Source organism: Lytechinus pictus, chromosome 3, assembly GCF_037042905.1.
Source record: "Lytechinus pictus isolate F3 Inbred chromosome 3, Lp3.0, whole genome shotgun sequence".
Taxonomy (NCBI): domain Eukaryota; kingdom Metazoa; phylum Echinodermata; class Echinoidea; order Temnopleuroida; family Toxopneustidae; genus Lytechinus; species Lytechinus pictus.
In genome coordinates this window covers 37,628,496-37,641,988 of record NC_087247.1, presented here as the reverse complement: position 1 = coordinate 37,641,988, position 13,493 = coordinate 37,628,496, and positions in this window count along the sequence as shown.

Genomic DNA, 13,493 nt, shown 5'->3' with positions numbered 1-13,493 from the left:
TCTGAGTTTTGGATCTTTGAGCACTTAACCATGGTAATGAGTGATAACAGAAAGGGAAAGGGGGTGTCTTAGCAGCCGGTAGGTCAAGGATTTCGTGTAAAATTAGGCCCTACTGTTGAAACATCACCCAACTGATCTGTCTTCGTATATACAGTCACTTCTTAGGTATGTCAGGTGAATGCTTATTTGAGTAGTTGATCTCATTCAAGAAGCAAGATGTGATATCTTTGTACAATAAAAAAAGGGTGATTGCAAGTAGAAAATTTTATGATTTTGGTCCTTGTTATCGCCTCCGTATATCGCCCCAATTTCTTTGCTACGCATTTCAATACTTTCCAAACCAACTATATAATAAAAACGGACAAATATATATTAACATGATTAAGGAAGGACCTGTTGTTTCACAATTTGTTGTAACAAATGATATAATAAGATAGCTCATTATTAGTAGAGTAATGATCTCGTAATCCGATGATCAGGATTTGATACCAAGCCGATGTCTTTGATGCCCTTTATTAATGTATTTATCCTTATCATTTCCTTCGGGAATGACTTTAAGCCCTTTGTTGATATATTTACCATTATTATCAGTCCTTCTTGCAACCGAACCTGTGGATGCTTACTGAATAGCATTCAAGCTTTCTTTGCAATCATTGCTGTAAGAAAGTTACGCACGACTGGAATATGTTCATAGGTGCTAAGTCAGCAATACAGGAATATATCATACAACACAAACACACCCTCACGCACACCCGCACACACACACACAGACACACACACATGTGTTTTTTTTTCTTCTTCGAATAAGCAGACAATTGATTGATTGATACCACAAACTAGCAAACGATTTTTTTTACCTGAGGTTGATACAAAAAATAATCATACAAGTTCTTTTTTTTTTAAGGTTGGTACCCCTAAAATAACACACGATTTTTTTCGACATGAGGATGGTACCCCCCCCCCAAAAAAAAAAAAAAAAAAAAAAAAAAAGCACACGATTCTTTCGACATGAGTTTGATAATCCCCCAAAATAGCATGCGATATATTTTCACATGAGGTTAGGAAATATTTGTCAAAAATTATGGACAAAATAAATTCAGGAGTAGACCCCCCCCCCCCCCACACACACACACACACACGTTTTATCTTTGAATACCTAAATAAAGACATAAGTGACTAAGTTCATGCAGTTATAGGGCGGGGAAAGAGATGAGGAGAGAAAAGGGAACTGGGGTAAGAAGTGAAAACCAACGCTGACGGCGGTGACTTCTAAAATATTGTTGAACAAGGCAAGGGTGACGGTCACATATTTGTCTTATAAGATCTCTTCGTTTCAACATGTCACGGATGGCGTTTCGAAAATAAATTCAGCAAATATCACTTGGGGCTGTGTGAAGAGGAGGGACACGAAGAATATGAGACAGATTATCACCATGGTTTTAACCTTGACATACTTATATTTTGGCATAAGACAAATGCAGAAGGGATTATTGCATATGCTACTGAAATCATATATATCTTTGAGGAAGGTGCACGTCCCAAATACATAAAAGTAAACGACATTTGTGATGTTCTGTAAAGAATTCTAACGAATTTTCAATGTTACCTAAAGAGTATTTCAAACAAAGCTTCACATTCACTGATAAGATGATCTCAGTGCAATCCAAAACGCCACAGCCAATAAGATATACAAATGTATTGATTGCGTCATGCATATGGCAGGAAAAGAAAAATGTGATCTCAGACAACCTCTGTTTAACTTAAAGGTCAAGTCCACCTCAGAAAAAAGTTGTTTAGAATCAACAGACAAAAATCAGACAAGCATAATGCTGAAAATTTCATCAAAATCGGATGTAAAATAACAAAGTTATGACATTTTGAAATTTCGCTTATTTTTCATAAAAATAGTTATATGCACAATTTAGTCACATGCATATGAGAGAATCGATGATGTCCCTCACTCACTATTTCTTTTGTTTTTTATTGTTTGAATTATACAATATTTCAATTTTTACAGATTTGCCAATAAGGACCAACTTGACTGAACCATGTAATGTTAAGCAATGGTAACGCCACATGTTCAGTGAGAAATAATACTTTGTTTCACAGGACAATGAGGGGAAAATTAGAATATTTCGCATTTCAAATAATAAAATACAAAAGAAAAAGTGAGTGAGTGATGTCATCAGTTCCCTCATTTGCATACCGACCAGGATGTGCATATAACTATTATGTGAAATTAAGCGAAACTTAAAAATGTCACAATTTTCTTATTTTACATCCGGTTTTGATGAAATTTTGAGTGTTGTGCTCGTTGGATTTTTCTCTTTTTATTTAAATCAACTTTTTGTTGGGGTGGACTTGTCCTTTAAAAATAACGATTATTGTGAAAATCATAAAGAACATTGCAGTCAAACAGTCTCTCTGTTAGATTTTAATACATATAAAAAAATGGTCGTAAATTTCAGCTATCAAACTATTCAAATCAATTCTCATACAAGTATAAAACTAAAAAAAAATACTTACTGGTTGTACATTACTGTGATATTCAAAATTAATACAGCTAATGGGGAATGGCGCCGGAGTACTTTTACGAGGGGAACAAGATTACATAAAGGCGACATTATTTTTCTCAATAAGAAAAAAAAATTCAATATGATTTAGAGTTCTTTCACACAGCCCAACTCTTTTCATTTTCCCTTCTCCCCTTCTCCTCTTCTTGTTCATTTATTGCATGGTCCGCTGTAAAATCGTTACCCCTGCCCCCACCCCCCCCCCCCCCCCCGGTGACGCCGAATGGCTTTTCAAAAATCTGTGAAGTTACATGTAGTTATACCGCGATGGCAGACGATGAACTGGTTTTCCGTGAAGCCTTGAGGTTTTGTAATTGATATATATTGTCTTGATTACCAACGACAAATGGGATACTGAGTTTATTACAACTCCCCCCCCCCCCCACCGGCCCCGACCCACATACTTGCACAACATCATAGCTTACCGCATCCGCGTTAAAGATTTTTCGGGTAAGGGGACCATTTCCGACAATTCGGTATTTTTCCTTCCATCTCCAATTTTGACAGGAGGGGGTATTTTGACATTTCTTCGTAACAAATTTTGAAATGAAGGTAACTTTGATTCTTCAGTTCTTAAAACTCATTCGTAAAATGGCAAGTAGAAATACTGGGCAATAATGATAACAAACTTAATCTAAGATCATCTACAAAATTGTTGAAAATAGCATTAAAAACGAATTGATCACTCATGAAAAAAAAATTATCGTAGAAAAAAATATCCAGACGCTTTTCTCAACAATTTTGTTGTTCATAACTTGGTCCGCCAGCGACAAGTTCAAAATTTCTTGATGTTCTGCAAGAAATCAAAATGTGGTCACGTATAATCTGTAAGTTTATCTCGGTATCATTAAATGCGTTGGCGCCGCAAATGAAGGCTTTACCTGTATTACCTACGGCTGTAAAAGGTGTGGGTAATAATAAATGAACAATATAGTTATCAAACTCCATTAGATGTGGAACTCCCTTTGGCCCTGCACACCTACATGTATAATACTAGTTGCCAATGGCAAGGTATTCAAGGACCTGTCACATTCTGCTGTCTAGCGATACTATCTGTCTCTGTATGTCATACGTCTACCATTTTTCAATAGACTGTGTCACACGATCCAAACTTAAATTTGGACAGGTAAGGCGCAGAGTCGAATAGGGGCTATGATACCAGTCAAAGAACGAATTAAAAGTCAAGTAAATGTTTGCACTGGTTCTTGGGATGGAATCATTAGATGGCAGTAACTATGTGACAGACACTTACACCATCTTTAATTTCGTCATGATTTCTTGCCCACTTGTTTCAAAGTTTCACATTTTATATATTTCTCGGGGTTTCATTCGTGGGCGAATGTTTTTCTGAGAATAGTAGGAGGTCTGTATTAGCCTTCTTGCCCTCATCTTTTGAGCAACCATAATTTTATTTGCCATTTTTGGGGGTTCATTTTTACGTCTTTTTCTTTTTTTAAATTCTTTTTGGTTCTCCTTCTTCTTTCTCTTCTTCTTCTTCTTCTTCTTCTTTTTCTTCTTCTTTTTCTTTTTTTTTCTTTTTCTCCTTATCATTATATTTTTCCTTCAGTCCTTCATCTTGATTTGTGTTATCTGGAAATCAGCGAAATTTTTCAAAAGAGATCTAATTCGAGTTTTTAAATTAGCACATTTAAGTATTGCATTTTGATCTGGATAAAAATAAATAAAAAGTACCGGTAGAAGCAATAAGCGACCCAAAGACTTGCCGAAAACGTAAAAAGAAACTTAATGCGCTATATGAACATGTCATATTTGAAGAGGGGATGCAAGTAATCTTTACAAGAAGCTACTTTCAAAAGTGAAAACATATCAGCCAAATAAATAGCGACGTTTTCATGCAGCGTATTTCCAGTTGTTGTAACATGTGTATTATGTAGATATATGGCTTTATCATGTTTATAAGGAACATATCCTTTGTTTGGTCGATTACATTTCGGTATATCATCGTCACCGTTGATCATTTATCTCAGCATGTCAGTGGAACTTTTATCAAATGAACTTTATATTCTGGATGTGGTTGAATGTAACATCAATATCTCAATCGCCTTCATCATTAACATCACCATCGTCATCTCCATCACCTTCAACATTCCCATTACCATCATCATCTTCATCGTCTTCATCGTCACCATTGCCATCATCATGTACATCGCCTTCATCGTCACCATTACCATCGTTATCTCCAAAGCCTTCATCGTCACCGTTACCATCATCATTTCCATGGCCTTCATCGTCACCATCACCATCGTCATCACCATTGCCTTCATCGTCATCTCCATCGCCTTCATCGTCACCATTTACCATCGTCATCTCCATCAACTTTATCGTCACCATTTACCATCGTCATCAGCATCGTCTTCATCGTCACCATTACCATCGTTATCTCCAAAGCCTTCATCGTCACCGTTACCATCATCATTTCCATGGCCTTCATCGTCACCATCACCATCGTCATCACCATTGCCTTCATCGTCATCTCCATCGCCTTCATCGTCACCATTTACCATCGTCATCTCCATCAACTTTATCGTCACCATTTACCATCGTCATCAGCATCGTCTTCATCGCCACCATTTACCATCGTCATCTTCATCGCCTTTCATCGTCACCATTACCATCTTAATCTCCATCGCCTTCATCGTCACCATTTACAATCGTCATCTCCATTGCCTTCATCGTCACCATTTACCATCTTTATCTCCATCGCCTTCATCGTCACCATTTACAATCGTCATCTCCATCGCCTTCATCGTCACCATTACCGTCATCATCTACATCACCTTCATTGTCACCATTACCATCGTCATCGCCTTCACCGTCACCATCACCATCGTCATCCCCGTCGACATTTTTTTTTTACATTTGTAACATAAATAACAAATGCTTCTACATACATGTTTCGAATTGTGAAACCTACGGATAACTCTTCGTTGACGACTCACCAAGGACATGTAACAAGCTGTTACTGAGGTAACGGTAACACTTTCTTGATTAAACCATATATCTAAACAAGTTTTTAAAAAGAAAGGGAAGCTGTGCTGTTATCAAATAATAATCGACTGTCATACCTTTGCCCCAACTTTTTCCCCCTTTATTTGAATATTATAACTCAAATTTTCCTCTTGATAGATGAACTTATTCGACTTTCATTAGCGAAAAGATCGTCATCTTCATAGACATGGTAGAGCCTACCTTTGCCGTTATTACATTGGCTTCGTTGATATATCACTGCATGGAAATGCTGGAATAAAACTTTGACCTAGACTTGCCCCAAACTTCAGGATAACTTTACTTCCCCATGGGTATCCATTCTGGGATGCGTTCCAATATCGATCATCGCGATGTTAAACATATTTGCCAAACTAGCATTGCCATGCATGAGAATCTTTCAATATTAAAAGTTCATCACAGTTTTAAGTTTCCCTTCCCCCTCTCTCCTAGTCATCCTGCCTGTTTATCTACCCCCGTCTCTTACGTTCTCCGTCGTTCTTTTTTTTTCTTACCATCTCTTCCACTCTCTACTTTCATCATCCCCTCCTCTCTCCATTATATCTTATCTTGACAAATGTCTTGCAAATTCTTCTTCCGTTTTTCTCTCCCCCTAATTGAATACCATAACAACATTTTTTTTCTAATTTTCCCCTTTGTACATGTAGTTCAGATCTTATACGTTAATTAAATATGTGCTTAAACATTATTTACGTTTCCTTTTTATTACAATTTTACATCGAATCGTATTTCTGCGCCCCCAAATAAAAAAAGGAAACAAACAATTTACAGAAATAGAAGTAATATAAACTTTTTGTCAGCGCGTGCATGACATTGATTTGAAACAATCAGAAAAATTAGAACCAGTCACTCGGTTTTCATCTAGCGCAGCGCATCCCTTTTGGAGCCTCCGCTCACCGGTTGTCCTTTTACAAACTCCATTGTCCTTCTTAACCAATCCATGCAATATATCTCACCCAGGTTAATCACCCTTTTCATCTTCTCTCTCCTCACCTCCTCTTCATCTGGGTTATCGCTCTCTTCATCAACAAGCAAAGCAACATCATCATCTCATCACCATGGTTACCTAATCTCGTCCACTTAATTTTTTTCTGGATCAGAGGACTTGCAAAATGATATGCTTAACACAAAAGCTAATCCTTACCCTCATATTAAAAATTTCCACCATTGATACCTCTTCAACAATCCTCTTTACCTCTTTCTCTCCCCCCTCATATTCCCCCCCCCCTTCCTCCCTCTCTCTTCATCACTCTCTCTCCTATTCAATCTCCACCCCATATGACTCTGTCTGTCGTTCTGTCTCTCCTACTCTGTCTTTGGTCATCCCCCTTTATTTGTCTTATTCTTTTCACTGCAACTTCAAAGGTCTCCTGGAGCAAAGAGAAAAAAGATTCCCCATGATGAAGCCTTGTGTGTTTTGATAGATTTCATTAAATTGATGATTATACAAGGCTCAGATAAAAGGAAATAAAGAACACTACTTGATCAATAGCTTAAACTGGATAGTTGATTTATTCTCGACGCAACAAGCACATCTTTCAACAATAAAATTTAAAGGAAAAACAACACGAATGAAATGGATAGCAATCAAGGCGTAACAAAAAGAACATATTGATTCGATGAATGCACTAAGAAATGTTTCAACCTTTAAACAAAAACGAGAATATCTTGGCTTGGCAAACCATGCAGTTGGAACTGAGTCAGAGACATCTTAAAGAGAACCGATAGTTGACGAGTAATTGGAGGGAAATCTGATCTATATCAAATAGTGTATTGACTGATTGCCCTCCCTTAAAGCCCAATAAAAATATAATAATGGAAAGATAATGGATTCAACGCTTGGCGGTGGATACAAAAAGTTGATTGAATCCAATTGGAAAATACCTACAGTTCGTGGACTCCCCCCATGCTATGTATTTATTTCATTAATTCTCGCCCAATAAGAACGCGAGAAATATAACTCTTAATATTGGCGAATCACAATCTTGCGTTTGCCCTCGACCAATGGGGGCGGGCATAACAAGCCGACACAATCTCAACTTGCCAGGTGCATGATCTGCTGTGACCAAGGGGAAACTTACCACGATTTTATGATATGCGTACCAAAGTCTTATTTTTTCTTCATCTTTACAACACTTTTGTGGACGTAGTAGCCCTAATATGATCATGCCGAGTGCCTATTCACCAAGATACATACCGCGTGCCTCTAAGTCTTTTGATCTCATTGGTCCATTGTTAACGTTGATGCGATATCATTTTTCTTCCTCTTAAAAAACGTGGCACTGGAGAAGCGATATTTTTTTTTAACTTACATGAACGAATAATTTTGGAGGAGTGAAGTGGTGATCAACATCCTCTAAACCAGACATGGTTGTTAGGATTCTAATCGGATTCTTACGTTTGCTTCTAGCCTTTTTGTTAATGAACTCGTGCTTTGGGTGAGTGGAATCGTTCTCTTTTACCCTTTTCCCACCTCTCATCCATCAACAATAACATTTACTATTCATCTCTTTGTATAATCTTACTTATTGATGTTAGGTTTAATCTCAGCGGTCACATTTGTTTTGCATCTACAAAGACCAAAATTGGAGGGAAGGTAGGTGAAAAAAAAAAATCAGTTTTCAAGATATAAGTAGCATTGACTAAGAGTCAAAACTGATAAGAATGGTGGATGGTATTGGGGTTATTCATTGAGAGGGGTGCGTGTAAGCATGGTAAGTGTGTAAGGGAGGAAGAAAAAAGAAGTGTGAAAATGACAGAGAGAGGCAGAGACAGACAGAGAATGGAAAATGCACTTGTATATCAAAATTTAACTAATGATTAGTCAGGACAATGTCATTTAATGTAATTTATGTTGACCCTTTCGATGTCAATCTTCGTATACCATGTTGCGTGCTTTTGTAAGTTTGATTCGTTCTTAACAAGAGCTCTTCAATCATTACTTCGTTGATTACTTGGGTAAACACACTAATAAAATGAACAAATAAGCAAACAAATCGTTGTCTTTAACAGATGATAAATCTTCTTGTAGAGTGAGTCTCTGGAGGAGTAATGATACAATCATTTAAAACGGTTAAAGAACTAGCCGTAGACACATATTGACTTGGAAATGGCAACTGTTAAAAGACAGTCCACTCCAACACCAAGTTAACTTGAGCGAATTAAGACAAATAAACATGCATAAAACTGACATTTTGATCAATAACTGGGTTTAAAACAGGAAATTATGACATTTTAAACTCTTATTTAATTCACAACAAATATAAACACAGGTGGTATTCAAATGAGGGAACAGATTACATCATCAAATTACTATATATTTTATATTTCATTATATGAAACATAAATATTTCTTTTATTTCCTTATTTCGTTGAATCCATGAGGTCGCTATGATTGTGAAGTATTGTGATTCAATCAAGAGATTCCATAATGTGTCAATTCTACAATAAAATGAAAATTCTGTTTCATTGTTTGCAATGCATATAATACATGTATAGTGAGTGTGACATCATCATTCTCTAATTGCATCTCACACATGTAACGCGCGTAAATTCTGTTTTGTAAATATAATTGAATGGCATCACTTCCTTATTTCAAACCTGTTATTTGAAGAAATGTTCAGTGTTGAGCTTGTTCTATTTTCTGTATTTATTCAAATGAACTTGATGCTAGGGTAGACTTGACCTTTAATCACAGTTCAATAAATTTGGAATGAGTAACAATCGATATTGGGAACTTAAAACCGTAGAGTATTAACGAATACAATGCCACACAAGACTATTAGAATTGTCCAATTGCTCCATCTGAAAATAATCATCAAATTCCTTCTACGAATAAACTAAATCCTTACTAGTGTCTTTATTTGTCATCTGAATGGTCTAGAATATGTTTAGAATCTGAAAAATACATCAAAGACGATACATTTCATTCATTCTAAACTCAATCCAGGTAGAGAAACCAAAAAAAAGAAAGAAAAATCATCTACTACACGCAGATATACGCATAGATATTCAACGTATCAGCGTTTAACATTATACACCTTAAGGCAAAATCTGATGCATCCGACCACGCCCAAATTGGGCGCGTAACTGTGGCGGAACTAGATTCTATTTGAAATATTTTCCACGTGTTACATGTTTGGTAAATTAAGAGGGAGTGCCGATTAAAGAAACTAAAAGTTTCCGAAACACACAATAGCGAAAGTTCCTTAAGCTTACATACTGTTGTTTAATCTATTTTCTAAGCCACACCTTCATCGGATATTGGTCCATTAAGAGGTTAAGATCGAATCGTTATCAATCCAGTCTGTGATATTGGAAAACTTTTTATTGGACTCGAATTTTCTGGCCCATTACACTCCTCTCTAGGGAGAAAATAGCGAAATAACTTTCAGAATGACTCATGATTAACGAATGATTCATGGTTCTATTATCCGTGCTCGCGATTACCAACTAAAAATATGTGTAATTGGACTTGATGTGACGTAGTTTATCGAAAGTATATCGACTTTACTTCAAAGCAAGTTATATTTTTGAACAAAATGTAAGGAAACGAAACCTCAAAAGTTTTATGTTAGTCTATTTTTATTCAGAAAACATTAATAACGTATTTTCAAGGAGACATGCTTGAGAGGAAAACGCATAGAAATTATCTTTGAGTGAAAAAAAAGAATGGTTGCATCATAATTGGTGTAACATTCCACAAGTATGTTAAAGATCGCTTAACCTGACATAAAATGTTCATTGTAAAATTTCGTCAAATCGCTGTAATTTATTTTTGTATTAAACACTTCCAATTATATACTTTTAAGAGTGAGTAAACGTATATCACGCATTATTCACGTCTCCTTAATTTTCTCGATAACTTAAATGTGTCTTTCTTTTATATGTGACGAATAAACGGTCCATTCTAACACCCATTCGTCATTTCAAATTGCATGCACCTCTTACAATCTTTCTAAATAGAGGCGACAGATAAGTATCATTTGCAATCGTAATTGGTATGAGTAATTTCAAAAGACCTTGCACGGGAGATCAGTTGTAAGGGTTCCTGCCTCCTAAAACCCTTCATTATTCGATTAACACAACAATATTTGAACAACATATACACGCCTCTTTATAGACCACACAAATATGCTGCAGTTTGATAGAAGCAAATACGATTAATGGTTTTGTGAGGTACCTGGGACGAGACTTTGATGGTAAGGAAAATAATACATTTTTAACATGAATTAGAATAAGAAAGTTCCAGGTATGATGGCAAAAGAGAGGGGTAAACTGCCTCTTGGGAAGGCATCCCTCGTTAGCCTAAAAAAGTCTTCAGCTGCATCCGCCTTTATCGTGATTAACTTACCTAAGGGATTCATTATTTTGGTTTCTGGATTGTATATTTCACTATCATAATTATAGAAAATAAAGGAACCCCCAATTTTTAAGCTCATTTATTTTACTCTCTCCTTATTTTCTACTTAACGTTTTGTATTGTTTTACTTCTTTTTTTTTCAAAATAGATTGAAGTAACTATTTCAAGCATATTGTAAATTCAACATTACTAAGCTATTTGATTGCTTGATTTAATTCATTTGAGGACAGGCGAAGGTTTCAGGATATACTTAACAGAATCAATGAACAACAATTATGTAACATAACATAGATATATGTTATATTGTTGATAATTATTCCAATGATATAATAATTATATAAAGATTTGGAATTTGCTAATCAATTTTTACAACTCTTTCGATCGCTGACAGCATGTACCGTTCAGAATAGTCCTGTTTGTCGGGTATAAATGTCAATTTTTCAGAGGCCTCTGTCGTTAACGTGGTTAAGGATGAAGGTCAATGAAGCAGAAGAAGCCCAATACGCAGAAACAAGGGATAACCACATTTCGATTTTAGAAGTAAGCAATCACCACTGACATGGCTTCCAGTCACTACTCCTCTCTCTGACTTCATGGTTGCAACGCATTTTTAGATCTGGAGGATGGGGTTAAGGAAAGACATTTCTCAATTTAAGACAACCTATCAGAAAAAGAGGAGCATGATAGTTGGGCTTGGGAATAGCAATGGAGAAACACTGTACTAAAAATCAATCACAGCCCCACTGTTCCTTGGCCCATGGTTCGAGATACCACACATAAACATGATAAAGTCGAGGTTTCTTAACCCTTGGAGATGGCGATGGGGGCTCCACTGTAATCGCCCCCCCCCCCCTCCTCCAGCTTAAACGTTGCTTAAGCTATTCCATCAATCTCATTTTCAATGGCGTTATTTGTTATCCCACCGCTGCCACACAAACATGAAACGCGGAACATCCAATTGCGTATCAATGCCAACATCGACCTATTTGTGTAATTTACACAATCAGATCGTAACTAAAGTAGAATTTAATAAACTTCCTGTACAATATACCCGAACAATAAATCTGTTACATCTTCGCTTGTGTTTTAATCTTTGCTTGTAGTATAATTGACGCTCAAAAACGACAGGAAAACATCAGCCAAAGACGTTTGAAGTAAATATATTGCTTTAATATTTCAAGAGTACCAGGGTACAACTGTCAGTAGTTTAATGCATCTTTGTCATATCTTCATTTGTTTTCGAGGAAATACAGCTATTTCCTGCCAAAATAAATCAACTTCAGTGCGGAGCATAGTCCAATTTGGTGGAACATGGGTGTGAATGTCCTGAAAATCAAAATTAATTGCAGCCATAATCTTTAGAACAGCTCGCAACAAACCTCTTGTAAAAAGTTGTTAAAATATGATTTACCAAATATTCATTACTAATAAATTTTCAAGTTAATTTTAAGATTGTGTCAGCTCCTTTAAGACAGGATGGTGTAGCGCCAATCGACTCATCGTCTGCACGCTCCAGCCATCCCCAGGTAAAAGCTTGAAACCATGACGGGATGGCATCCAATGCTGCTTCATAGACCTTCAATGAGCACCAGCTGGGTGAGGGAGACATAGATAAGGGCTCATAGTTTCCAAAGATGCGATCTCCTCCTGCCTAGCTAGAAATTGGCGCAGAGTGAAACTTGGTCCCAAGATAGAAGGTTCGATCTTGAATTCAACATCATCGTGTGTGAGTGGAAGGAAGGATTTCCGCCAAACGGCAATCCTTTGAAATGATCTCACATAACATTACCAACATCTGTGATTTATCCGTGTCTGTGCCTTTTGTCTTCATGTAAACTAATTGAAGATACCTACGTTTCATTTTTTTTTTGGGGGGGACCATTTGTGCATCTTACCTTCATTTACGCCCATATCTCGTATTGTCTATATGAATTGCATCTTAAAGTGGAAAGACATTCCTGGTTTCTGTTCGATATATTTACTTTACCTAACAAGATCTATAATCAGGGATTTAGGTAGGTATCACAAATTTTTGTTTAAAAAAAAAAGATATTCCAAACAGGGTGTGTGTGTGTGTGTGTGAGTTTATGTGCGCTATCGTGAAGGACATAGATAAACCTAAAGTTTCAACAAATCTGTAATTTTTCTGACCAGGAAACATTGTGTAGATTCTAAACATTTTTTTTTCATTTCATCCTAAAAAAGCATTATTCGCTTCATACCCGACAATGAGTAAATCTTTACTGAGCCTTTTTTTTTAAGAGTGTGGAAATTTCAACAGTCGGAACGGGGCTGTAGGGTGAGTGACTGGATGTCGTCGGACGTCGGAGGGTTAAAAAGGCGGATGGGGATGACTGTATTATGAAAGAAGGTCGTGTTTATTTGTCTCGCATTTATAAGGAGGGAGGTTGATGATCAACACGTTCACAGAGGAGTGTCGTCCCAACACCAGTGGGGTCGGACTGATGCGATCCGCGTGAGAGGACAAGTCGACAGATGCCCGCAATACAGATTCATGATGACAGCCTAGC